The 23,345-nt window shown below is 51.7% G+C and overlaps 12 non-coding genes and 2 pseudogenes across 12 annotated transcripts; all 14 read right to left on the bottom strand.

Annotated features, from left to right (window-relative positions):
* Positions 1-1,490: 1,490 nt before the first annotated feature.
* LOC140468038 (5S ribosomal RNA) lies at positions 1,491-1,609 on the bottom strand. Its single transcript, XR_011955579.1, has one exon. It is a non-coding gene; the product is annotated as a 5S ribosomal RNA (ribosomal RNA).
* Positions 1,610-3,140: 1,531 nt separating this feature from the next.
* Positions 3,141-3,259, bottom strand: LOC140468234 (5S ribosomal RNA). Its single transcript, XR_011955623.1, has one exon. It is a non-coding gene; the product is annotated as a 5S ribosomal RNA (ribosomal RNA).
* A 1,535-nt stretch (positions 3,260-4,794) lies between these two features.
* On the bottom strand, positions 4,795-4,903 carry LOC140472574 (5S ribosomal RNA; annotated as a pseudogene).
* Positions 4,904-6,433: 1,530 nt separating this feature from the next.
* LOC140468553 (5S ribosomal RNA) lies at positions 6,434-6,552 on the bottom strand. The gene has a single exon (XR_011955690.1). It is a non-coding gene; the product is annotated as a 5S ribosomal RNA (ribosomal RNA).
* A 1,535-nt stretch (positions 6,553-8,087) lies between these two features.
* LOC140468614 (5S ribosomal RNA) lies at positions 8,088-8,206 on the bottom strand. Its single transcript, XR_011955726.1, has one exon. It is a non-coding gene; the product is annotated as a 5S ribosomal RNA (ribosomal RNA).
* A 1,531-nt stretch (positions 8,207-9,737) lies between these two features.
* On the bottom strand, positions 9,738-9,856 carry LOC140468045 (5S ribosomal RNA). Its single transcript, XR_011955580.1, has one exon. It is a non-coding gene; the product is annotated as a 5S ribosomal RNA (ribosomal RNA).
* Positions 9,857-11,387: 1,531 nt separating this feature from the next.
* On the bottom strand, positions 11,388-11,506 carry LOC140470330 (5S ribosomal RNA). Its single transcript, XR_011956476.1, has one exon. It is a non-coding gene; the product is annotated as a 5S ribosomal RNA (ribosomal RNA).
* A 1,535-nt stretch (positions 11,507-13,041) lies between these two features.
* LOC140472060 (5S ribosomal RNA) lies at positions 13,042-13,150 on the bottom strand (annotated as a pseudogene).
* Positions 13,151-14,680: 1,530 nt separating this feature from the next.
* LOC140468320 (5S ribosomal RNA) lies at positions 14,681-14,799 on the bottom strand. Its single transcript, XR_011955634.1, has one exon. It is a non-coding gene; the product is annotated as a 5S ribosomal RNA (ribosomal RNA).
* A 1,535-nt stretch (positions 14,800-16,334) lies between these two features.
* LOC140467328 (5S ribosomal RNA) lies at positions 16,335-16,453 on the bottom strand. Its single transcript, XR_011955420.1, has one exon. It is a non-coding gene; the product is annotated as a 5S ribosomal RNA (ribosomal RNA).
* Positions 16,454-17,992: 1,539 nt separating this feature from the next.
* On the bottom strand, positions 17,993-18,111 carry LOC140468051 (5S ribosomal RNA). Its single transcript, XR_011955581.1, has one exon. It is a non-coding gene; the product is annotated as a 5S ribosomal RNA (ribosomal RNA).
* Positions 18,112-19,642: 1,531 nt separating this feature from the next.
* On the bottom strand, positions 19,643-19,761 carry LOC140468619 (5S ribosomal RNA). The gene has a single exon (XR_011955727.1). It is a non-coding gene; the product is annotated as a 5S ribosomal RNA (ribosomal RNA).
* Positions 19,762-21,292: 1,531 nt separating this feature from the next.
* On the bottom strand, positions 21,293-21,411 carry LOC140468054 (5S ribosomal RNA). The gene has a single exon (XR_011955583.1). It is a non-coding gene; the product is annotated as a 5S ribosomal RNA (ribosomal RNA).
* Positions 21,412-22,942: 1,531 nt separating this feature from the next.
* Positions 22,943-23,061, bottom strand: LOC140474362 (5S ribosomal RNA). Its single transcript, XR_011959058.1, has one exon. It is a non-coding gene; the product is annotated as a 5S ribosomal RNA (ribosomal RNA).
* Positions 23,062-23,345: the final 284 nt, after the last annotated feature.

The following is a 23,345-nucleotide window of genomic DNA, read 5'->3' on the forward strand; positions in this document are numbered from 1 at the left end:
CAGCCACATTTTCTTTGCTGCTCTTTCTCTTGATCCCCTTTGTTTTTTTTTTCTCTCTTTTCTCTTTGCTCTTCCTCCTCCATGCGTGCTTCCCTCCCTCCCTCCCTCCAGCTAGCCCTTGCCCACCAGGCTCCTGTCGTCTCCCACATCCCCACACAGGCCAACTGCAAGACCTCCCCCTGCTTCATAGGGCTGCAGCCTGCATTCTCTCATCCTTCCACACTCCTCCACGCCTCCATTTCGGAATGGCAGGCAGTGACCAGTGGGGTACCGCAGGGATCAGTACTGGGACCGCAGCTTTTTACAATATATGTTCATGATATAGAAGATGCTATTAGCAATAACATTAGCAAATTTGCTGATGATACTGAGCTGGGTGGCAGGGTGAAATGTGATGAGGATGTTAGGAGATTACCGGGTGACCTGGACAAGTTAGGTGAGTGGTCAGATGCATGGCAGATGCACTTTAATGTGGATAAATGGATGCTTATCCACTTTGGTAGCAAGAACAGGAAGGCAGATTACTACCTAAATGGAATCAATTTCGGTCAAGGGACAGTACCGAGAGATCTGGGGGTTCTTGTACACCACTCAATGAAGGTAAGCATGCAGGTACAGCAGGTAGTGAAGAAGGCTAATAGCATGCTGGCCTTCATAACAAGAGGGATCGAGTACAGAAGCAAAGAGGTTCTTCTGCAGGTGTACAGGGCCCTGGTGAGACCACACCTGGAGTACTGTGTGCAGTTCTGGTCTCCAAATTTGAGGAGAGACATTCTGGCTATTGAGGGAGTGCAGCGTAGGTTGACGAGGTCAATTCCTGGAATGGCGGGATTACCTTACACTGAAAGACTGGAGCGACTGGGCTTGTGTACCCTTGAGTTTAGAAGACTGAGAGGGGATCTGGTTGAGACATATAAGATTATCAAAGGATTGGACACTCTGGCGGCAGGAAACGTGAGTGCCGAAACAGAGGACACAGCTTAAAAATACGGGGTAGACCGTTTAGGACAGAGATGAGGAGAAACGTCTTCACCCAGAGAGTGGTGGCTGTGTGGAATGCTCTGCCCCAGAGGGCAGTGGAGGCCCAGTCTCTGGATTCATTGAAGAAAGAGTTGGACAGAGCTCTCAAGGATAGTGGAATCAAGGCTTATGGAGATAAGGCAGGAACAGGATACTGATTAAGGATGATCAGCCATGATCATATTGAATGGTGGTGCAGGCTCCAAGGGCAGAATGGCCAACTCCTGCACCTATTGTCTATTGTCCTCCTTTCCTGACTGCCAGCCGCAGACAGCGTGCAGCCCCAATCCCTTTCTTTCCGTCTTTCTTGCTGATTTTGGCAGCGCTCCGCTCTCCTCCCCTCCCTGTCTCCTGCCTGCAGGAGACTGATGCCAGGCACAGCGGCAGCAAAAATAACCTGTCGCTGCATTGCGTGCGTGGCCCAACACGAGTGCAGAGGGGTGACTTGAGCAGCCCCTGCTGGCGGAAAAAGCCTACTGCACCTGGTATTCCCAGGCGGTCTCCCATCCAAATACTAACCAGGCCTGAGTCTGCTTAGCTTCCGAGATCAGACGAGATCGGGCGTTTTCAGACTAGTATGGCCGTAGGCGCTGGCCCCTGCCTTTTCTCCCCACTTCAAGGCGTGCTGGCCAGCCACATTTTCTTTGCTGCTCTTTCTCTTGATCCCCTTTGTTTTTTTTTTCTCACTTTTCTCTTTGCTCTTCCTCCTCCGTGCGTGCTTCCCTCCCTCCCTCCCTCCAGCTAGCCCTTGCCCACCAGGCTCCTGTCGTCTCCCACATCCCCACACAGGCCAACTGCAAGACCTCCCCCTGCTTCATAGGGCTGCAGCCTGCATTCTCTCATCCTTCCACACTCCTCCACGCCTCCATTTCGGAATGGCAGGCAGTGACCAGTGGGGTACCGCAGGGATCAGTACTGGGACCGCAGCTTTTTACAATATATGTTCATGATATAGAAGATGCTATTAGCAATAACATTAGCAAATTTGCTGATGATACTGAGCTGGGTGGCAGGGTGAAATGTGATGAGGATGTTAGGAGATTACCGGGTGACCTGGACAAGTTAGGTGAGTGGTCAGATGCATGGCAGATGCACTTTAATGTGGATAAATGGATGCTTATCCACTTTGGTGGCAAGAACAGGAAGGCAGATTACTACCTAAATGGAATCAATTTCGGTCAAGGGACAGTACCGAGAGATCTGGGGGTTCTTGTACACCACTCAATGAAGGTCAGCATGCAGGTACAGCAGGTAGTGAAGAAGGCTAATAGCATGCTGGCCTTCATAACAAGAGGGATCGAGTACAGAAGCAAAGAGGTTCTTCTGCAGGTGTACAGGGCCCTGGTGAGACCACACCTGGAGTACTGTGTGCAGTTCTGGTCTCCAAATTTGAGGAGAGACATTCTGGCTATTGAGGGAGTGCAGCGTAGGTTGACGAGGTCAATTCCTGGAATGGCGGGATTACCTTACACTGAAAGACTGGAGCGACTGGGCTTGTGTACCCTTGAGTTTAGAAGACTGAGAGGGGATCTGGTTGAGACATATAAGATTATCAAAGGATTGGACACTCTGGCGGCAGGAAACGTGAGTGCCGAAACAGAGGACACAGCTTAAAAATACGGGGTAGACCGTTTAGGACAGAGATGAGGAGAAACGTCTTCACCCAGAGAGTGGTGGCTGTGTGGAATGCTCTGCCCCAGAGGGCAGTGGAGGCCCAGTCTCTGGATTCATTGAAGAAAGAGTTGGACAGAGCTCTCAAGGATAGTGGAATCAAGGCTTATGGAGATAAGGCAGGAACAGGATACTGATTAAGGATGATCAGCCATGATCATATTGAATGGTGGTGCAGGCTCCAAGGGCAGAATGGCCAACTCCTGCACCTATTGTCTATTGTCCTCCTTTCCTGACTGCCAGCCGCAGACAGCGTGCAGCCCCAATCCCTTTCTTTCCGTCTTTCTTGCTGATTTTGGCAGCGCTCCGCTCTCCTCCCCTCCCTGTCTCCTGCCTGCAGGAGACTGATGCCAGGCACAGCGGCAGCAAAAATAACCTGTCGCTGCATTGCGTGCGTGGCCCAACACGAGTGCAGAGGGGTGACTTGAGCAGCCCCTGCTGGCGGAAAAAGCCTACTGCACCTGGTATTCCCAGGCGGTCTCCCATCCAAGTACTAACCAGGCCTGAGTCTGCTTAGCTTCCAAGATCAGACGAGATCGGGCGTTTTCAGACTAGTATGGCCGTAGGCGCTGGCCCCTGCCTTTTCTCCCCACTTCAAGGCGTGCTGGCCAGCCACATTTTCTTTGCTGCTCTTTCTCTTGATCCCCTTTGTTTTTTTTTTCTCTCTTTTCTCTTTGCTCTTCCTCCTCCGTGCGTGCTTCCCTCCCTCCCTCCCTCCCTCCAGCTAGCCCTTGCCCACCAGGCTCCTGTCGTCTCCCACATCCCCACACAGGCCAACTGCAAGACCTCCCCCTGCTTCATAGGGCTGCAGCCTGCATTCTCTCATCCTTCCACACTCCTCCACGCCTCCATTTCGGAATGGCAGGCAGTGACCAGTGGGGTACCGCAGGGATCAGTACTGGGACCGCAGCTTTTTACAATATATGTTCATGATATAGAAGATGCTATTAGCAATAACATTAGCAAATTTGCTGATGATACTGAGCTGGGTGGCAGGGTGAAATGTGATGAGGATGTTAGGAGATTACCGGGTGACCTGGACAAGTTAGGTGAGTGGTCAGATGCATGGCAGATGCACTTTAATGTGGATAAATGGATGCTTATCCACTTTGGTAGCAAGAACAGGAAGGCAGATTACTACCTAAATGGAATCAATTTCGGTCAAGGGACAGTACCGAGAGATCTGGGGGTTCTTGTACACCACTCAATGAAGGTAAGCATGCAGGTACAGCAGGTAGTGAAGAAGGCTAATAGCATGCTGGCCTTCATAACAAGAGGGATCGAGTACAGAAGCAAAGAGGTTCTTCTGCAGGTGTACAGGGCCCTGGTGAGACCACACCTGGAGTACTGTGTGCAGTTCTGGTCTCCAAATTTGAGGAGAGACATTCTGGCTATTGAGGGAGTGCAGCGTAGGTTGACGAGGTCAATTCCTGGAATGGCGGGATTACCTTACACTGAAAGACTGGAGCGACTGGGCTTGTGTACCCTTGAGTTTAGAAGACTGAGAGGGGATCTGGTTGAGACATATAAGATTATCAAAGGATTGGACACTCTGGCGGCAGGAAACGTGAGTGCCGAAACAGAGGACACAGCTTAAAAATACGGGGTAGACCGTTTAGGACAGAGATGAGGAGAAACGTCTTCACCCAGAGAGTGGTGGCTGTGTGGAATGCTCTGCCCCAGAGGGCAGTGGAGGCCCAGTCTCTGGATTCATTGAAGAAAGAGTTGGACAGAGCTCTCAAGGATAGTGGAATCAAGGCTTATGGAGATAAGGCAGGAACAGGATACTGATTAAGGATGATCAGCCATGATCATATTGAATGGTGGTGCAGGCTCCAAGGGCAGAATGGCCAACTCCTGCACCTATTGTCTATTGTCCTCCTTTCCTGACTGCCAGCCGCAGACAGCGTGCAGCCCCAATCCCTTTCTTTCCGTCTTTCTTGCTGATTTTGGCAGCGCTCCGCTCTCCTCCCCTCCCTCTCTCCTGCCTGCAGGAGACTGATGCCAGGCACAGCGGCAGCAAAAATAACCTGTCGCTGCATTGCGTGCGTGGCCCAACACGAGTGCAGAGGGGTGACTTGAGCAGCCCCTGCTGGCGGAAAAAGCCTACTGCACCTGGTATTCCCAGGCGGTCTCCCATCCAAATACTAACCAGACCTGAGTCTGCTTAGCTTCCGAGATCAGGCGTTTTCAGACTAGTATGGCCGTAGGCGCTGGCCCCTGCCTTTTCTCCCCACTTCAAGGCGTGCTGGCCAGCCACATTTTCTTTGCTGCTCTTTCTCTTGATCCCCTTTGTTTTTTTTTCTCTCTTTTCTCTTTGCTCTTCCTCCTCCGTGCGTGCTTCCCTCCCTCCCTCCCTCCAGCTAGCCCTTGCCCACCAGGCTCCTGTCGTCTCCCACATCCCCACACAGGCCAACTGCAAGACCTCCCCCTGCTTCATAGGGCTGCAGCCTGCATTCTCTCATCCTTCCACACTCCTCCACGCCTCCATTTCGGAATGGCAGGCAGTGACCAGTGGGGTACCGCAGGGATCAGTACTGGGACCGCAGCTTTTTACAATATATGTTCATGATATAGAAGATGCTATTAGCAATAACATTAGCAAATTTGCTGATGATACTGAGCTGGGTGGCAGGGTGAAATGTGATGAGGATGTTAGGAGATTACCGGGTGACCTGGACAAGTTAGGTGAGTGGTCAGATGCATGGCAGATGCACTTTAATGTGGATAAATGGATGCTTATCCACTTTGGTAGCAAGAACAGGAAGGCAGATTACTACCTAAATGGAATCAATTTCGGTCAAGGGACAGTACCGAGAGATCTGGGGGTTCTTGTACACCACTCAATGAAGGTAAGCATGCAGGTACAGCAGGTAGTGAAGAAGGCTAATAGCATGCTGGCCTTCATAACAAGAGGGATCGAGTACAGAAGCAAAGAGGTTCTTCTGCAGGTGTACAGGGCCCTGGTGAGACCACACCTGGAGTACTGTGTGCAGTTCTGGTCTCCAAATTTGAGGAGAGACATTCTGGCTATTGAGGGAGTGCAGCGTAGGTTGACGAGGTCAATTCCTGGAATGGCGGGATTACCTTACACTGAAAGACTGGAGCGACTGGGCTTGTGTACCCTTGAGTTTAGAAGACTGAGAGGGGATCTGGTTGAGACATATAAGATTATCAAAGGATTGGACACTCTGGCGGCAGGAAACGTGAGTGCCGAAACAGAGGACACAGCTTAAAAATACGGGGTAGACCGTTTAGGACAGAGATGAGGAGAAACGTCTTCACCCAGAGAGTGGTGGCTGTGTGGAATGCTCTGCCCCAGAGGGCAGTGGAGGCCCAGTCTCTGGATTCATTGAAGAAAGAGTTGGACAGAGCTCTCAAGGATAGTGGAATCAAGGCTTATGGAGATAAGGCAGGAACAGGATACTGATTAAGGATGATCAGCCATGATCATATTGAATGGTGGTGCAGGCTCCAAGGGCAGAATGGCCAACTCCTGCACCTATTGTCTATTGTCCTCCTTTCCTGACTGCCAGCCGCAGACAGCGTGCAGCCCCAATCCCTTTCTTTCCGTCTTTCTTGCTGATTTTGGCAGCGCTCCGCTCTCCTCCCCTCCCTCTCTCCTGCCTGCAGGAGACTGATGCCAGGCACAGCGGCAGCAAAAATAACCTGTCGCTGCATTGCGTGCGTGGCCCAACACGAGTGCAGAGGGGTGACTTGAGCAGCCCCTGCTGGCGGAAAAAGACTACTGCACCTGGTACTCCCAGGCGGTCTCCCATCCAAGTACTAACCAGGCCTGAGTCTGCTTAGCTTCCGAGATCAGACGAGATCGGGCGTTTCCAGACTAGTATGGCCGTAGGCGCTGGCCCCTGCCTTTTCTCCCCACTTCAAGGCGTGCTGGCCAGCCACATTTTCTTTGCTGCTCTTTCTCTTGATCCCCTTTGTTTTTTTTTTCTCACTTTTCTCTTTGATCTTCCTCCTCCGTGCGTGCTTCCCTCCCTCCCTCCCTCCCTCCAGCTAGCCCTTGCCCACCAGGCTCCTGTCGTCTCCCACATCCCCACACAGGCCAACTGCAAGACCTCCCCCTGCTTCATAGGGCTGCAGCCTGCATTCTCTCATCCTTCCACACTCCTCCACGCCTCCATTTCGGAATGGCAGGCAGTGACCAGTGGGGTACCGCAGGGATCAGTACTGGGACCGCAGCTTTTTACAATATATGTTCATGATATAGAAGATGCTATTAGCAATAACATTAGCAAATTTGCTGATGATACTGAGCTGGGTGGCAGGGTGAAATGTGATGAGGATGTTAGGAGATTACCGGGTGACCTGGACAAGTTAGGTGAGTGGTCAGATGCATGGCAGATGCACTTTAATGTGGATAAATGGATGCTTATCCACTTTGGTGGCAAGAACAGGAAGGCAGATTACTACCTAAATGGAATCAATTTCGGTCAAGGGACAGTACCGAGAGATCTGGGGGTTCTTGTACACCACTCAATGAAGGTCAGCATGCAGGTACAGCAGGTAGTGAAGAAGGCTAATAGCATGCTGGCCTTCATAACAAGAGGGATCGAGTACAGAAGCAAAGAGGTTCTTCTGCAGGTGTACAGGGCCCTGGTGAGACCACACCTGGAGTACTGTGTGCAGTTCTGGTCTCCAAATTTGAGGAGAGACATTCTGGCTATTGAGGGAGTGCAGCGTAGGTTGACGAGGTCAATTCCTGGAATGGCGGGATTACCTTACACTGAAAGACTGGAGCGACTGGGCTTGTGTACCCTTGAGTTTAGAAGACTGAGAGGGGATCTGGTTGAGACATATAAGATTATCAAAGGATTGGACACTCTGGCGGCAGGAAACGTGAGTGCCGAAACAGAGGACACAGCTTAAAAATACGGGGTAGACCGTTTAGGACAGAGATGAGGAGAAACGTCTTCACCCAGAGAGTGGTGGCTGTGTGGAATGCTCTGCCCCAGAGGGCAGTGGAGGCCCAGTCTCTGGATTCATTGAAGAAAGAGTTGGACAGAGCTCTCAAGGATAGTGGAATCAAGGCTTATGGAGATAAGGCAGGAACAGGATACTGATTAAGGATGATCAGCCATGATCATATTGAATGGTGGTGCAGGCTCCAAGGGCAGAATGGCCAACTCCTGCACCTATTGTCTATTGTCCTCCTTTCCTGACTGCCAGCCGCAGACAGCGTGCAGCCCCAATCCCTTTCTTTCCGTCTTTCTTGCTGATTTTGGCAGCGCTCCGCTCTCCTCCCCTCCCTGTCTCCTGCCTGCAGGAGACTGATGCCAGGCACAGCGGCAGCAAAAATAACCTGTCGCTGCATTGCGTGCGTGACCCAACACGAGTGCAGAGGGGTTACTTGAGCAGCCCCTGCTGGCGGAAAAAGCCTACTGCACCTGGTATTCCCAGGCGGTCTCCCATCCAAGTACTAACCAGGCCTGAGTCTGCTTAGCTTCCGAGATCAGACGAGATCGGGCGTTTTCAGACTAGCATGGCCATAGGCGCTGGCCCCTGCCTTTTCTCCCCACTTCAAGGCGTGCTGGCCAGCCACATTTTCTTTGCTGCTCTTTCTCTTGATCCCCTTTGTTTTTTTTTTCTCTCTTTTCTCTTTGCTCTTCCTCCTCCATGCGTGCTTCCCTCCCTCCCTCCCTCCAGCTAGCCCTTGCCCACCAGGCTCCTGTCGTCTCCCACATCCCCACACAGGCCAACTGCAAGACCTCCCCCTGCTTCATAGGGCTGCAGCCTGCATTCTCTCATCCTTCCACACTCCTCCACGCCTCCATTTCGGAATGGCAGGCAGTGACCAGTGGGGTACCGCAGGGATCAGTACTGGGACCGCAGCTTTTTACAATATATGTTCATGATATAGAAGATGCTATTAGCAATAACATTAGCAAATTTGCTGATGATACTGAGCTGGGTGGCAGGGTGAAATGTGATGAGGATGTTAGGAGATTACCGGGTGACCTGGACAAGTTAGGTGAGTGGTCAGATGCATGGCAGATGCACTTTAATGTGGATAAATGGATGCTTATCCACTTTGGTAGCAAGAACAGGAAGGCAGATTACTACCTAAATGGAATCAATTTCGGTCAAGGGACAGTACCGAGAGATCTGGGGGTTCTTGTACACCACTCAATGAAGGTAAGCATGCAGGTACAGCAGGTAGTGAAGAAGGCTAATAGCATGCTGGCCTTCATAACAAGAGGGATCGAGTACAGAAGCAAAGAGGTTCTTCTGCAGGTGTACAGGGCCCTGGTGAGACCACACCTGGAGTACTGTGTGCAGTTCTGGTCTCCAAATTTGAGGAGAGACATTCTGGCTATTGAGGGAGTGCAGCGTAGGTTGACGAGGTCAATTCCTGGAATGGCGGGATTACCTTACACTGAAAGACTGGAGCGACTGGGCTTGTGTACCCTTGAGTTTAGAAGACTGAGAGGGGATCTGGTTGAGACATATAAGATTATCAAAGGATTGGACACTCTGGCGGCAGGAAACGTGAGTGCCGAAACAGAGGACACAGCTTAAAAATACGGGGTAGACCGTTTAGGACAGAGATGAGGAGAAACGTCTTCACCCAGAGAGTGGTGGCTGTGTGGAATGCTCTGCCCCAGAGGGCAGTGGAGGCCCAGTCTCTGGATTCATTGAAGAAAGAGTTGGACAGAGCTCTCAAGGATAGTGGAATCAAGGCTTATGGAGATAAGGCAGGAACAGGATACTGATTAAGGATGATCAGCCATGATCATATTGAATGGTGGTGCAGGCTCCAAGGGCAGAATGGCCAACTCCTGCACCTATTGTCTATTGTCCTCCTTTCCTGACTGCCAGCCGCAGACAGCGTGCAGCCCCAATCCCTTTCTTTCCGTCTTTCTTGCTGATTTTGGCAGCGCTCCGCTCTCCTCCCCTCCCTGTCTCCTGCCTGCAGGAGACTGATGCCAGGCACAGCGGCAGCAAAAATAACCTGTCGCTGCATTGCGTGCGTGGCCCAACACGAGTGCAGAGGGGTGACTTGAGCAGCCCCTGCTGGCGGAAAAAGCCTACTGCACCTGGTATTCCCAGGCGGTCTCCCATCCAAATACTAACCAGGCCTGAGTCTGCTTAGCTTCCGAGATCAGACGAGATCGGGCGTTTTCAGACTAGTATGGCCGTAGGCGCTGGCCCCTGCCTTTTCTCCCCACTTCAAGGCGTGCTGGCCAGCCACATTTTCTTTGCTGCTCTTTCTCTTGATCCCCTTTGTTTTTTTTTTCTCACTTTTCTCTTTGCTCTTCCTCCTCCGTGCGTGCTTCCCTCCCTCCCTCCCTCCAGCTAGCCCTTGCCCACCAGGCTCCTGTCGTCTCCCACATCCCCACACAGGCCAACTGCAAGACCTCCCCCTGCTTCATAGGGCTGCAGCCTGCATTCTCTCATCCTTCCACACTCCTCCACGCCTCCATTTCGGAATGGCAGGCAGTGACCAGTGGGGTACCGCAGGGATCAGTACTGGGACCGCAGCTTTTTACAATATATGTTCATGATATAGAAGATGCTATTAGCAATAACATTAGCAAATTTGCTGATGATACTGAGCTGGGTGGCAGGGTGAAATGTGATGAGGATGTTAGGAGATTACCGGGTGACCTGGACAAGTTAGGTGAGTGGTCAGATGCATGGCAGATGCACTTTAATGTGGATAAATGGATGCTTATCCACTTTGGTGGCAAGAACAGGAAGGCAGATTACTACCTAAATGGAATCAATTTCGGTCAAGGGACAGTACCGAGAGATCTGGGGGTTCTTGTACACCACTCAATGAAGGTCAGCATGCAGGTACAGCAGGTAGTGAAGAAGGCTAATAGCATGCTGGCCTTCATAACAAGAGGGATCGAGTACAGAAGCAAAGAGGTTCTTCTGCAGGTGTACAGGGCCCTGGTGAGACCACACCTGGAGTACTGTGTGCAGTTCTGGTCTCCAAATTTGAGGAGAGACATTCTGGCTATTGAGGGAGTGCAGCGTAGGTTGACGAGGTCAATTCCTGGAATGGCGGGATTACCTTACACTGAAAGACTGGAGCGACTGGGCTTGTGTACCCTTGAGTTTAGAAGACTGAGAGGGGATCTGGTTGAGACATATAAGATTATCAAAGGATTGGACACTCTGGCGGCAGGAAACGTGAGTGCCGAAACAGAGGACACAGCTTAAAAATACGGGGTAGACCGTTTAGGACAGAGATGAGGAGAAACGTCTTCACCCAGAGAGTGGTGGCTGTGTGGAATGCTCTGCCCCAGAGGGCAGTGGAGGCCCAGTCTCTGGATTCATTGAAGAAAGAGTTGGACAGAGCTCTCAAGGATAGTGGAATCAAGGCTTATGGAGATAAGGCAGGAACAGGATACTGATTAAGGATGATCAGCCATGATCATATTGAATGGTGGTGCAGGCTCCAAGGGCAGAATGGCCAACTCCTGCACCTATTGTCTATTGTCCTCCTTTCCTGACTGCCAGCCGCAGACAGCGTGCAGCCCCAATCCCTTTCTTTCCGTCTTTCTTGCTGATTTTGGCAGCGCTCCGCTCTCCTCCCCTCCCTGTCTCCTGCCTGCAGGAGACTGATGCCAGGCACAGCGGCAGCAAAAATAACCTGTCGCTGCATTGCGTGCGTGGCCCAACACGAGTGCAGAGGGGTGACTTGAGCAGCCCCTGCTGGCGGAAAAAGCCTACTGCACCTGGTATTCCCAGGCGGTCTCCCATCCAAGCACTAACCAGGCCTGAGTCTGCTTAGCTTCCAAGATCAGACGAGATCGGGCGTTTTCAGACTAGTATGGCCGTAGGCGCTGGCCCCTGCCTTTTCTCCCCACTTCAAGGCGTGCTGGCCAGCCACATTTTCTTTGCTGCTCTTTCTCTTGATCCCCTTTGTTTTTTTTTTCTCTCTTTTCTCTTTGCTCTTCCTCCTCCGTGCGTGCTTCCCTCCCTCCCTCCCTCCCTCCAGCTAGCCCTTGCCCACCAGGCTCCTGTCGTCTCCCACATCCCCACACAGGCCAACTGCAAGACCTCCCCCTGCTTCATAGGGCTGCAGCCTGCATTCTCTCATCCTTCCACACTCCTCCACGCCTCCATTTCGGAATGGCAGGCAGTGACCAGTGGGGTACCGCAGGGATCAGTACTGGGACCGCAGCTTTTTACAATATATGTTCATGATATAGAAGATGCTATTAGCAATAACATTAGCAAATTTGCTGATGATACTGAGCTGGGTGGCAGGGTGAAATGTGATGAGGATGTTAGGAGATTACCGGGTGACCTGGACAAGTTAGGTGAGTGGTCAGATGCATGGCAGATGCACTTTAATGTGGATAAATGGATGCTTATCCACTTTGGTAGCAAGAACAGGAAGGCAGATTACTACCTAAATGGAATCAATTTCGGTCAAGGGACAGTACCGAGAGATCTGGGGGTTCTTGTACACCACTCAATGAAGGTAAGCATGCAGGTACAGCAGGTAGTGAAGAAGGCTAATAGCATGCTGGCCTTCATAACAAGAGGGATCGAGTACAGAAGCAAAGAGGTTCTTCTGCAGGTGTACAGGGCCCTGGTGAGACCACACCTGGAGTACTGTGTGCAGTTCTGGTCTCCAAATTTGAGGAGAGACATTCTGGCTATTGAGGGAGTGCAGCGTAGGTTGACGAGGTCAATTCCTGGAATGGCGGGATTACCTTACACTGAAAGACTGGAGCGACTGGGCTTGTGTACCCTTGAGTTTAGAAGACTGAGAGGGGATCTGGTTGAGACATATAAGATTATCAAAGGATTGGACACTCTGGCGGCAGGAAACGTGAGTGCCGAAACAGAGGACACAGCTTAAAAATACGGGGTAGACCGTTTAGGACAGAGATGAGGAGAAACGTCTTCACCCAGAGAGTGGTGGCTGTGTGGAATGCTCTGCCCCAGAGGGCAGTGGAGGCCCAGTCTCTGGATTCATTGAAGAAAGAGTTGGACAGAGCTCTCAAGGATAGTGGAATCAAGGCTTATGGAGATAAGGCAGGAACAGGATACTGATTAAGGATGATCAGCCATGATCATATTGAATGGTGGTGCAGGCTCCAAGGGCAGAATGGCCAACTCCTGCACCTATTGTCTATTGTCCTCCTTTCCTGACTGCCAGCCGCAGACAGCGTGCAGCCCCAATCCCTTTCTTTCCGTCTTTCTTGCTGATTTTGGCAGCGCTCCGCTCTCCTCCCCTCCCTCTCTCCTGCCTGCAGGAGACTGATGCCAGGCACAGCGGCAGCAAAAATAACCTGTCGCTGCATTGCGTGCGTGGCCCAACACGAGTGCAGAGGGGTGACTTGAGCAGCCCCTGCTGGCGGAAAAAGCCTACTGCACCTGGTATTCCCAGGCGGTCTCCCATCCAAATACTAACCAGGCCTGAGTCTGCTTAGCTTCCGAGATCAGGCGTTTTCAGACTAGTATGGCCGTAGGCGCTGGCCCCTGCCTTTTCTCCCCACTTCAAGGCGTGCTGGCCAGCCACATTTTCTTTGCTGCTCTTTCTCTTGATCCCCTTTGTTTTTTTTTCTCTCTTTTCTCTTTGCTCTTCCTCCTCCGTGCGTGCTTCCCTCCCTCCCTCCCTCCAGCTAGCCCTTGCCCACCAGGCTCCTGTCGTCTCCCACATCCCCACACAGGCCAACTGCAAGACCTCCCCCTGCTTCATAGGGCTGCAGCCTGCATTCTCTCATCCTTCCACACTCCTCCACGCCTCCATTTCGGAATGGCAGGCAGTGACCAGTGGGGTACCGCAGGGATCAGTACTGGGACCGCAGCTTTTTACAATATATGTTCATGATATAGAAGATGCTATTAGCAATAACATTAGCAAATTTGCTGATGATACTGAGCTGGGTGGCAGGGTGAAATGTGATGAGGATGTTAGGAGATTACCGGGTGACCTGGACAAGTTAGGTGAGTGGTCAGATGCATGGCAGATGCACTTTAATGTGGATAAATGGATGCTTATCCACTTTGGTAGCAAGAACAGGAAGGCAGATTACTACCTAAATGGAATCAATTTCGGTCAAGGGACAGTACCGAGAGATCTGGGGGTTCTTGTACACCACTCAATGAAGGTAAGCATGCAGGTACAGCAGGTAGTGAAGAAGGCTAATAGCATGCTGGCCTTCATAACAAGAGGGATCGAGTACAGAAGCAAAGAGGTTCTTCTGCAGGTGTACAGGGCCCTGGTGAGACCACACCTGGAGTACTGTGTGCAGTTCTGGTCTCCAAATTTGAGGAGAGACATTCTGGCTATTGAGGGAGTGCAGCGTAGGTTGACGAGGTCAATTCCTGGAATGGCGGGATTACCTTACACTGAAAGACTGGAGCGACTGGGCTTGTGTACCCTTGAGTTTAGAAGACTGAGAGGGGATCTGGTTGAGACATATAAGATTATCAAAGGATTGGACACTCTGGCGGCAGGAAACGTGAGTGCCGAAACAGAGGACACAGCTTAAAAATACGGGGTAGACCGTTTAGGACAGAGATGAGGAGAAACGTCTTCACCCAGAGAGTGGTGGCTGTGTGGAATGCTCTGCCCCAGAGGGCAGTGGAGGCCCAGTCTCTGGATTCATTGAAGAAAGAGTTGGACAGAGCTCTCAAGGATAGTGGAATCAAGGCTTATGGAGATAAGGCAGGAACAGGATACTGATTAAGGATGATCAGCCATGATCATATTGAATGGTGGTGCAGGCTCCAAGGGCAGAATGGCCAACTCCTGCACCTATTGTCTATTGTCCTCCTTTCCTGACTGCCAGCCGCAGACAGCGTGCAGCCCCAATCCCTTTCTTTCCGTCTTTCTTGCTGATTTTGGCAGCGCTCCGCTCTCCTCCCCTCCCTCTCTCCTGCCTGCAGGAGACTGATGCCAGGCACAGCGGCAGCAAAAATAACCTGTCGCTGCATTGCGTGCGTGGCCCAACACGAGTGCAGAGGGGTGACTTGAGCAGCCCCTGCTGGCGGAAAAAGCCTACTGCACCTGGTATTCCCAGGCGGTCTCCCATCCAAATACTAACCAGGCCTGAGTCTGCTTAGCTTCCGAGATCAGACGAGATCGGGCGTTTCCAGACTAGTATGGCTGTAGGCGCTGGCCCCTGCCTTTTCTCCCCACTTCAAGGCGTGCTGGCCAGCCACATTTTCTTTGCTGCTCTTTCTCTTGATCCCCTTTGTTTTTTTTTTCTCACTTTTCTCTTTGATCTTCCTCCTCCGTGCGTGCTTCCCTCCCTCCCTCCCTCCCTCCAGCTAGCCCTTGCCCACCAGGCTCCTGTCGTCTCCCACATCCCCACACAGGCCAACTGCAAGACCTCCCCCTGCTTCATAGGGCTGCAGCCTGCATTCTCTCATCCTTCCACACTCCTCCACGCCTCCATTTCGGAATGGCAGGCAGTGACCAGTGGGGTACCGCAGGGATCAGTACTGGGACCGCAGCTTTTTACAATATATGTTCATGATATAGAAGATGCTATTAGCAATAACATTAGCAAATTTGCTGATGATACTGAGCTGGGTGGCAGGGTGAAATGTGATGAGGATGTTAGGAGATTACCGGGTGACCTGGACAAGTTAGGTGAGTGGTCAGATGCATGGCAGATGCACTTTAATGTGGATAAATGGATGCTTATCCACTTTGGTGGCAAGAACAGGAAGGCAGATTACTACCTAAATGGAATCAATTTCGGTCAAGGGACAGTACCGAGAGATCTGGGGGTTCTTGTACACCACTCAATGAAGGTCAGCATGCAGGTACAGCAGGTAGTGAAGAAGGCTAATAGCATGCTGGCCTTCATAACAAGAGGGATCGAGTACAGAAGCAAAGAGGTTCTTCTGCAGGTGTACAGGGCCCTGGTGAGACCACACCTGGAGTACTGTGTGCAGTTCTGGTCTCCAAATTTGAGGAGAGACATTCTGGCTATTGAGGGAGTGCAGCGTAGGTTGACGAGGTCAATTCCTGGAATGGCGGGATTACCTTACACTGAAAGACTGGAGCGACTGGGCTTGTGTACCCTTGAGTTTAGAAGACTGAGAGGGGATCTGGTTGAGACATATAAGATTATCAAAGGATTGGACACTCTGGCGGCAGGAAACGTGAGTGCCGAAACAGAGGACACAGCTTAAAAATACGGGGTAGACCGTTTAGGACAGAGATGAGGAGAAACGTCTTCACCCAGAGAGTGGTGGCTGTGTGGAATGCTCTGCCCCAGAGGGCAGTGGAGGCCCAGTCTCTGGATTCATTGAAGAAAGAGTTGGACAGAGCTCTCAAGGATAGTGGAATCAAGGCTTATGGAGATAAGGCAGGAACAGGATACTGATTAAGGATGATCAGCCATGATCATATTGAATGGTGGTGCAGGCTCCAAGGGCAGAATGGCCAACTCCTGCACCTATTGTCTATTGTCCTCCTTTCCTGACTGCCAGCCGCAGACAGCGTGCAGCCCCAATCCCTTTCTTTCCGTCTTTCTTGCTGATTTTGGCAGCGCTCCGCTCTCCTCCCCTCCCTGTCTCCTGCCTGCAGGAGACTGATGCCAGGCACAGCGGCAGCAAAAATAACCTGTCGCTGCATTGCGTGCGTGGCCCAACACGAGTGCAGAGGGGTGACTTGAGCAGCCCCTGCTGGCGGAAAAAGCCTACTGCACCTGGTATTCCCAGGCGGTCTCCCATCCAAGTACTAACCAGGCCTGAGTCTGCTTAGCTTCCGAGATCAGACGTGATCGGGCGTTTTCAGACTAGTATGGCCATAGGCGCTGGCCCCTGCCTTTTCTCCCCACTTCAAGGCGTGCTGGCCAGCCACATTTTCTTTGCTGCTCTTTCTCTTGATCCCCTTTGTTTTTTTTTTCTCTCTTTTCTCTTTGCTCTTCCTCCTCCGTGCGTGCTTCCCTCCCTCCCTCCCTCCCTCCCTCCAGCTAGCCCTTGCCCACCAGGCTCCTGTCGTCTCCCACATCCCCACACAGGCCAACTGCAAGACCTCCCCCTGCTTCATAGGGCTGCAGCCTGCATTCTCTCATCCTTCCACACTCCTCCACGCCTCCATTTCGGAATGGCAGGCAGTGACCAGTGGGGTACCGCAGGGATCAGTACTGGGACCGCAGCTTTTTACAATATATGTTCATGATATAGAAGATGCTATTAGCAATAACATTAGCAAATTTGCTGATGATACTGAGCTGGGTGGCAGGGTGAAATGTGATGAGGATGTTAGGAGATTACCGGGTGACCTGGACAAGTTAGGTGAGTGGTCAGATGCATGGCAGATGCACTTTAATGTGGATAAATGGATGCTTATCCACTTTGGTGGCAAGAACAGGAAGGCAGATTACTACCTAAATGGAATCAATTTCGGTCAAGGGACAGTACCGAGAGATCTGGGGGTTCTTGTACACCACTCAATGAAGGTAAGCATGCAGGTACAGCAGGTAGTGAAGAAGGCTAATAGCATGCTGGCCTTCATAACAAGAGGGATCGAGTACAGAAGCAAAGAGGTTCTTCTGCAGGTGTACAGGGCCCTGGTGAGACCACACCTGGAGTACTGTGTGCAGTTCTGGTCTCCAAATTTGAGGAGAGACATTCTGGCTATTGAGGGAGTGCAGCGTAGGTTGACGAGGTCAATTCCTGGAATGGCGGGATTACCTTACACTGAAAGACTGGAGCGACTGGGCTTGTGTACCCTTGAGTTTAGAAGACTGAGAGGGGATCTGGTTGAGACATATAAGATTATCAAAGGATTGGACACTCTGGCGGCAGGAAACGTGAGTGCCGAAACAGAGGACACAGCTTAAAAATACGGGGTAGACCGTTTAGGACAGAGATGAGGAGAAACGTCTTCACCCAGAGAGTGGTGGCTGTGTGGAATGCTCTGCCCCAGAGGGCAGTGGAGGCCCAGTCTCTGGATTCATTGAAGAAAGAGTTGGACAGAGCTCTCAAGGATAGTGGAATCAAGGCTTATGGAGATAAGGCAGGAACAGGATACTGATTAAGGATGATCAGCCATGATCATATTGAATGGTGGTGCAGGCTCCAAGGGCAGAATGGCCAACTCCTGCACCTATTGTCTATTGTCCTCCTTTCCTGACTGCCAGCCGCAGACAGCGTGCAGCCCCAATCCCTTTCTTTCCGTCTTTCTTGCTGATTTTGGCAGCGCTCCGCTCTCCTCCCCTCCCTGTCTCCTGCCTGCAGGAGACTGATGCCAGGCACAGCGGCAGCAAAAATAACCTGTCGCTGCATTGCGTGCGTGGCCCAACACGAGTGCAGAGGGGTGACTTGAGCAGCCCCTGCTGGCGGAAAAAGCCTACTGCACCTGGTATTCCCAGGCGGTCTCCCATCCAAATACTAACCAGGCCTGAGTCTGCTTAGCTTCCGAGATCAGACGAGATCGGGCGTTTTCAGACTAGTATGGCCGTAGGCGCTGGCCCCTGCCTTTTCTCCCCACTTCAAGGCGTGCTGGCCAGCCACATTTTCTTTGCTGCTCTTTCTCTTGATCCCCTTTGTTTTTTTTTTCTCACTTTTCTCTTTGCTCTTCCTCCTCCGTGCGTGCTTCCCTCCCTCCCTCCCTCCAGCTAGCCCTTGCCCACCAGGCTCCTGTCGTCTCCCACATCCCCACACAGGCCAACTGCAAGACCTCCCCCTGCTTCATAGGGCTGCAGCCTGCATTCTCTCATCCTTCCACACTCCTCCACGCCTCCATTTCGGAATGGCAGGCAGTGACCAGTGGGGTACCGCAGGGATCAGTACTGGGACCGCAGCTTTTTACAATATATGTTCATGATATAGAAGATGCTATTAGCAATAACATTAGCAAATTTGCTGATGATACTGAGCTGGGTGGCAGGGTGAAATGTGATGAGGATGTTAGGAGATTACCGGGTGACCTGGACAAGTTAGGTGAGTGGTCAGATGCATGGCAGATGCACTTTAATGTGGATAAATGGATGCTTATCCACTTTGGTGGCAAGAACAGGAAGGCAGATTACTACCTAAATGGAATCAATTTCGGTCAAGGGACAGTACCGAGAGATCTGGGGGTTCTTGTACACCACTCAATGAAGGTCAGCATGCAGGTACAGCAGGTAGTGAAGAAGGCTAATAGCATGCTGGCCTTCATAACAAGAGGGATCGAGTACAGAAGCAAAGAGGTTCTTCTGCAGGTGTACAGGGCCCTGGTGAGACCACACCTGGAGTACTGTGTGCAGTTCTGGTCTCCAAATTTGAGGAGACACATTCTGGCTATTGAGGGAGTGCAGCGTAGGTTGACGAGGTCAATTCCTGGAATGGCGGGATTACCTTACACTGAAAGACTGGAGCGACTGGGCTTGTGTACCCTTGAGTTTAGAAGACTGAGAGGGGATCTGGTTGAGACATATAAGATTATCAAAGGATTGGACACTCTGGCGGCAGGAAACGTGAGTGCCGAAACAGAGGACACAGCTTAAAAATACGGGGTAGACCGTTTAGGACAGAGATGAGGAGAAACGTCTTCACCCAGAGAGTGGTGGCTGTGTGGAATGCTCTGCCCCAGAGGGCAGTGGAGGCCCAGTCTCTGGATTCATTGAAGAAAGAGTTGGACAGAGCTCTCAAGGATAGTGGAATCAAGGCTTATGGAGATAAGGCAGGAACAGGATACTGATTAAGGATGATCAGCCATGATCATATTGAATGGTGGTGCAGGCTCCAAGGGCAGAATGGCCAACTCCTGCACCTATTGTCTATTGTCCTCCTTTCCTGACTGCCAGCCGCAGACAGCGTGCAGCCCCAATCCCTTTCTTTCCGTCTTTCTTGCTGATTTTGGCAGCGCTCCGCTCTCCTCCCCTCCCTGTCTCCTGCCTGCAGGAGACTGATGCCAGGCACAGCGGCAGCAAAAATAACCTGTCGCTGCATTGCGTGCGTGACCCAACACGAGTGCAGAGGGGTTACTTGAGCAGCCCCTGCTGGCGGAAAAAGCCTACTGCACCTGGTATTCCCAGGCGGTCTCCCATCCAAGTACTAACCAGGCCTGAGTCTGCTTAGCTTCCGAGATCAGACGAGATCGGGCGTTTTCAGACTAGCATGGCCATAGGCGCTGGCCCATGCCTTTTCTCCCCACTTCAAGGCGTGCTGGCCAGCCACATTTTCTTTGCTGCTCTTTCTCTTGATCCCCTTTGTTTTTTTTTTCTCTCTTTTCTCTTTGCTCTTCCTCCTCCATGCGTGCTTCCCTCCCTCCCTCCCTCCAGCTAGCCCTTGCCCACCAGGCTCCTGTCGTCTCCCACATCCCCACACAGGCCAACTGCAAGACCTCCCCCTGCTTCATAGGGCTGCAGCCTGCATTCTCTCATCCTTCCACACTCCTCCACGCCTCCATTTCGGAATGGCAGGCAGTGACCAGTGGGGTACCGCAGGGATCAGTACTGGGACCGCAGCTTTTTACAATATATGTTCATGATATAGAAGATGCTATTAGCAATAACATTAGCAAATTTGCTGATGATACTGAGCTGGGTGGCAGGGTGAAATGTGATGAGGATGTTAGGAGATTACCGGGTGACCTGGACAAGTTAGGTGAGTGGTCAGATGCATGGCAGATGCACTTTAATGTGGATAAATGGATGCTTATCCACTTTGGTAGCAAGAACAGGAAGGCAGATTACTACCTAAATGGAATCAATTTCGGTCAAGGGACAGTACCGAGAGATCTGGGGGTTCTTGTACACCACTCAATGAAGGTAAGCATGCAGGTACAGCAGGTAGTGAAGAAGGCTAATAGCATGCTGGCCTTCATAACAAGAGGGATCGAGTACAGAAGCAAAGAGGTTCTTCTGCAGGTGTACAGGGCCCTGGTGAGACCACACCTGGAGTACTGTGTGCAGTTCTGGTCTCCAAATTTGAGGAGAGACATTCTGGCTATTGAGGGAGTGCAGCGTAGGTTGACGAGGTCAATTCCTGGAATGGCGGGATTACCTTACACTGAAAGACTGGAGCGACTGGGCTTGTGTACCCTTGAGTTTAGAAGACTGAGAGGGGATCTGGTTGAGACATATAAGATTATCAAAGGATTGGACACTCTGGCGGCAGGAAACGTGAGTGCCGAAACAGAGGACACAGCTTAAAAATACGGGGTAGACCGTTTAGGACAGAGATGAGGAGAAACGTCTTCACCCAGAGAGTGGTGGCTGTGTGGAATGCTCTGCCCCAGAGGGCAGTGGAGGCCCAGTCTCTGGATTCATTGAAGAAAGAGTTGGACAGAGCTCTCAAGGATAGTGGAATCAAGGCTTATGGAGATAAGGCAGGAACAGGATACTGATTAAGGATGATCAGCCATGATCATATTGAATGGTGGTGCAGGCTCCAAGGGCAGAATGGCCAACTCCTGCACCTATTGTCTATTGTCCTCCTTTCCTGACTGCCAGCCGCAGACAGCGTGCAGCCCCAATCCCTTTCTTTCCGTCTTTCTTGCTGATTTTGGCAGCGCTCCGCTCTCCTCCCCTCCCTCTCTCCTGCCTGCAGGAGACTGATGCCAGGCACAGCGGCAGCAAAAATAACCTGTCGCTGCATTGCGTGCGTGGCCCAACACGAGTGCAGAGGGGTGACTTGAGCAGCCCCTGCTGGCGGAAAAAGCCTACTGCACCTGGTATTCCCAGGCGGTCTCCCATCCAAATACTAACCAGGCCTGAGTCTGCTTAGCTTCCGAGATCAGACGAGATCGGGCGTTTTCAGACTAGTATGGCCGTAGGCGCTGGCCCCTGCCTTTTCTCCCCACTTCAAGGCGTGCTGGCCAGCCACATTTTCTTTGCTGCTCTTTCTCTTGATCCCCTTTGTTTTTTTTTTCTCACTTTTCTCTTTGCTCTTCCTCCTCCGTGCGTGCTTCCCTCCCTCCCTCCCTCCAGCTAGCCCTTGCCCACCAGGCTCCTGTCGTCTCCCACATCCCCACACAGGCCAACTGCAAGACCTCCCCCTGCTTCATAGGGCTGCAGCCTGCATTCTCTCATCCTTCCACACTCCTCCACGCCTCCATTTCGGAATGGCAGGCAGTGACCAGTGGGGTACCGCAGGGATCAGTACTGGGACCCCAGCTTTTTACAATATATGTTCATGATATAGAAGATGCTATTAGCAATAACATTAGCAAATTTGCTGATGATACTGAGCTGGGTGGCAGGGTGAAATGTGATGAGGATGTTAGGAGATTACCGGGTGACCTGGACAAGTTAGGTGAGTGGTCAGATGCATGGCAGATGCACTTTAATGTGGATAAATGGATGCTTATCCACTTTGGTGGCAAGAACAGGAAGGCAGATTACTACCTAAATGGAATCAATTTCGGTCAAGGGACAGTACCGAGAGATCTGGGGGTTCTTGTACACCACTCAATGAAGGTCAGCATGCAGGTACAGCAGGTAGTGAAGAAGGCTAATAGCATGCTGGCCTTCATAACAAGAGGGATCGAGTACAGAAGCAAAGAGGTTCTTCTGCAGGTGTACAGGGCCCTGGTGAGACCACACCTGGAGTACTGTGTGCAGTTCTGGTCTCCAAATTTGAGGAGACACATTCTGGCTATTGAGGGAGTGCAGCGTAGGTTGACGAGGTCAATTCCTGGAATGGCGGGATTACCTTACACTGAAAGACTGGAGCGACTGGGCTTGTGTACCCTTGAGTTTAGAAGACTGAGAGGGGATCTGGTTGAGACATATAAGATTATCAAAGGATTGGACACTCTGGCGGCAGGAAACGTGAGTGCCGAAACAGAGGACACAGCTTAAAAATACGGGGTAGACCGTTTAGGACAGAGATGAGGAGAAACGTCTTCACCCAGAGAGTGGTGGCTGTGTGGAATGCTCTGCCCCAGAGGGCAGTGGAGGCCCAGTCTCTGGATTCATTGAAGAAAGAGTTGGACAGAGCTCTCAAGGATAGTGGAATCAAGGCTTATGGAGATAAGGCAGGAACAGGATACTGATTAAGGATGATCAGCCATGATCATATTGAATGGTGGTGCAGGCTCCAAGGGCAGAATGGCCAACTCCTGCACCTATTGTCTATTGTCCTCCTTTCCTGACTGCCAGCCGCAGACAGCGTGCAGCCCCAATCCCTTTCTTTCCGTCTTTCTTGCTGATTTTGGCAGCGCTCCGCTCTCCTCCCCTCCCTGTCTCCTGCCTGCAGGAGACTGATGCCAGGCACAGCGGCAGCAAAAATAACCTGTCGCTGCATTGCGTGCGTGGCCCAACACGAGTGCAGAGGGGTGACTTGAGCAGCCCCTGCTGGCGGAAAAAGCCTACTGCACCTGGTATTCCCAGGCGGTCTCCCATCCAAGTACTAACCAGGCCTGAGTCTGCTTAGCTTCCGAGATCAGACGAGATCGGGCGTTTTCAGACTAGTATGGCCGTAGGCGCTGGCCCCTGCCTTTTCTCCCCACTTCAAGGCGTGCTGGCCAGCCACATTTTCTTTGCTGCTCTTTCTCTTGATCCCCTTTGTTTTTTTTTTCTCTCTTTTCTCTTTGCTCTTCCTCCTCCGTGCGTGCTTCCCTCCCTCCCTCCCTCCAGCTAGCCCTTGCCCACCAGGCTCCTGTCGTCTCCCACATCCCCACACAGGCCAACTGCAAGACCTCCCCCTGCTTCATAGGGCTGCAGCCTGCATTCTCTCATCCTTCCACACTCCTCCACGCCTCCATTTCG

This window comes from Chiloscyllium punctatum, chromosome 3 (assembly GCF_047496795.1).
Source record: "Chiloscyllium punctatum isolate Juve2018m chromosome 3, sChiPun1.3, whole genome shotgun sequence".
Taxonomy (NCBI): domain Eukaryota; kingdom Metazoa; phylum Chordata; class Chondrichthyes; order Orectolobiformes; family Hemiscylliidae; genus Chiloscyllium; species Chiloscyllium punctatum.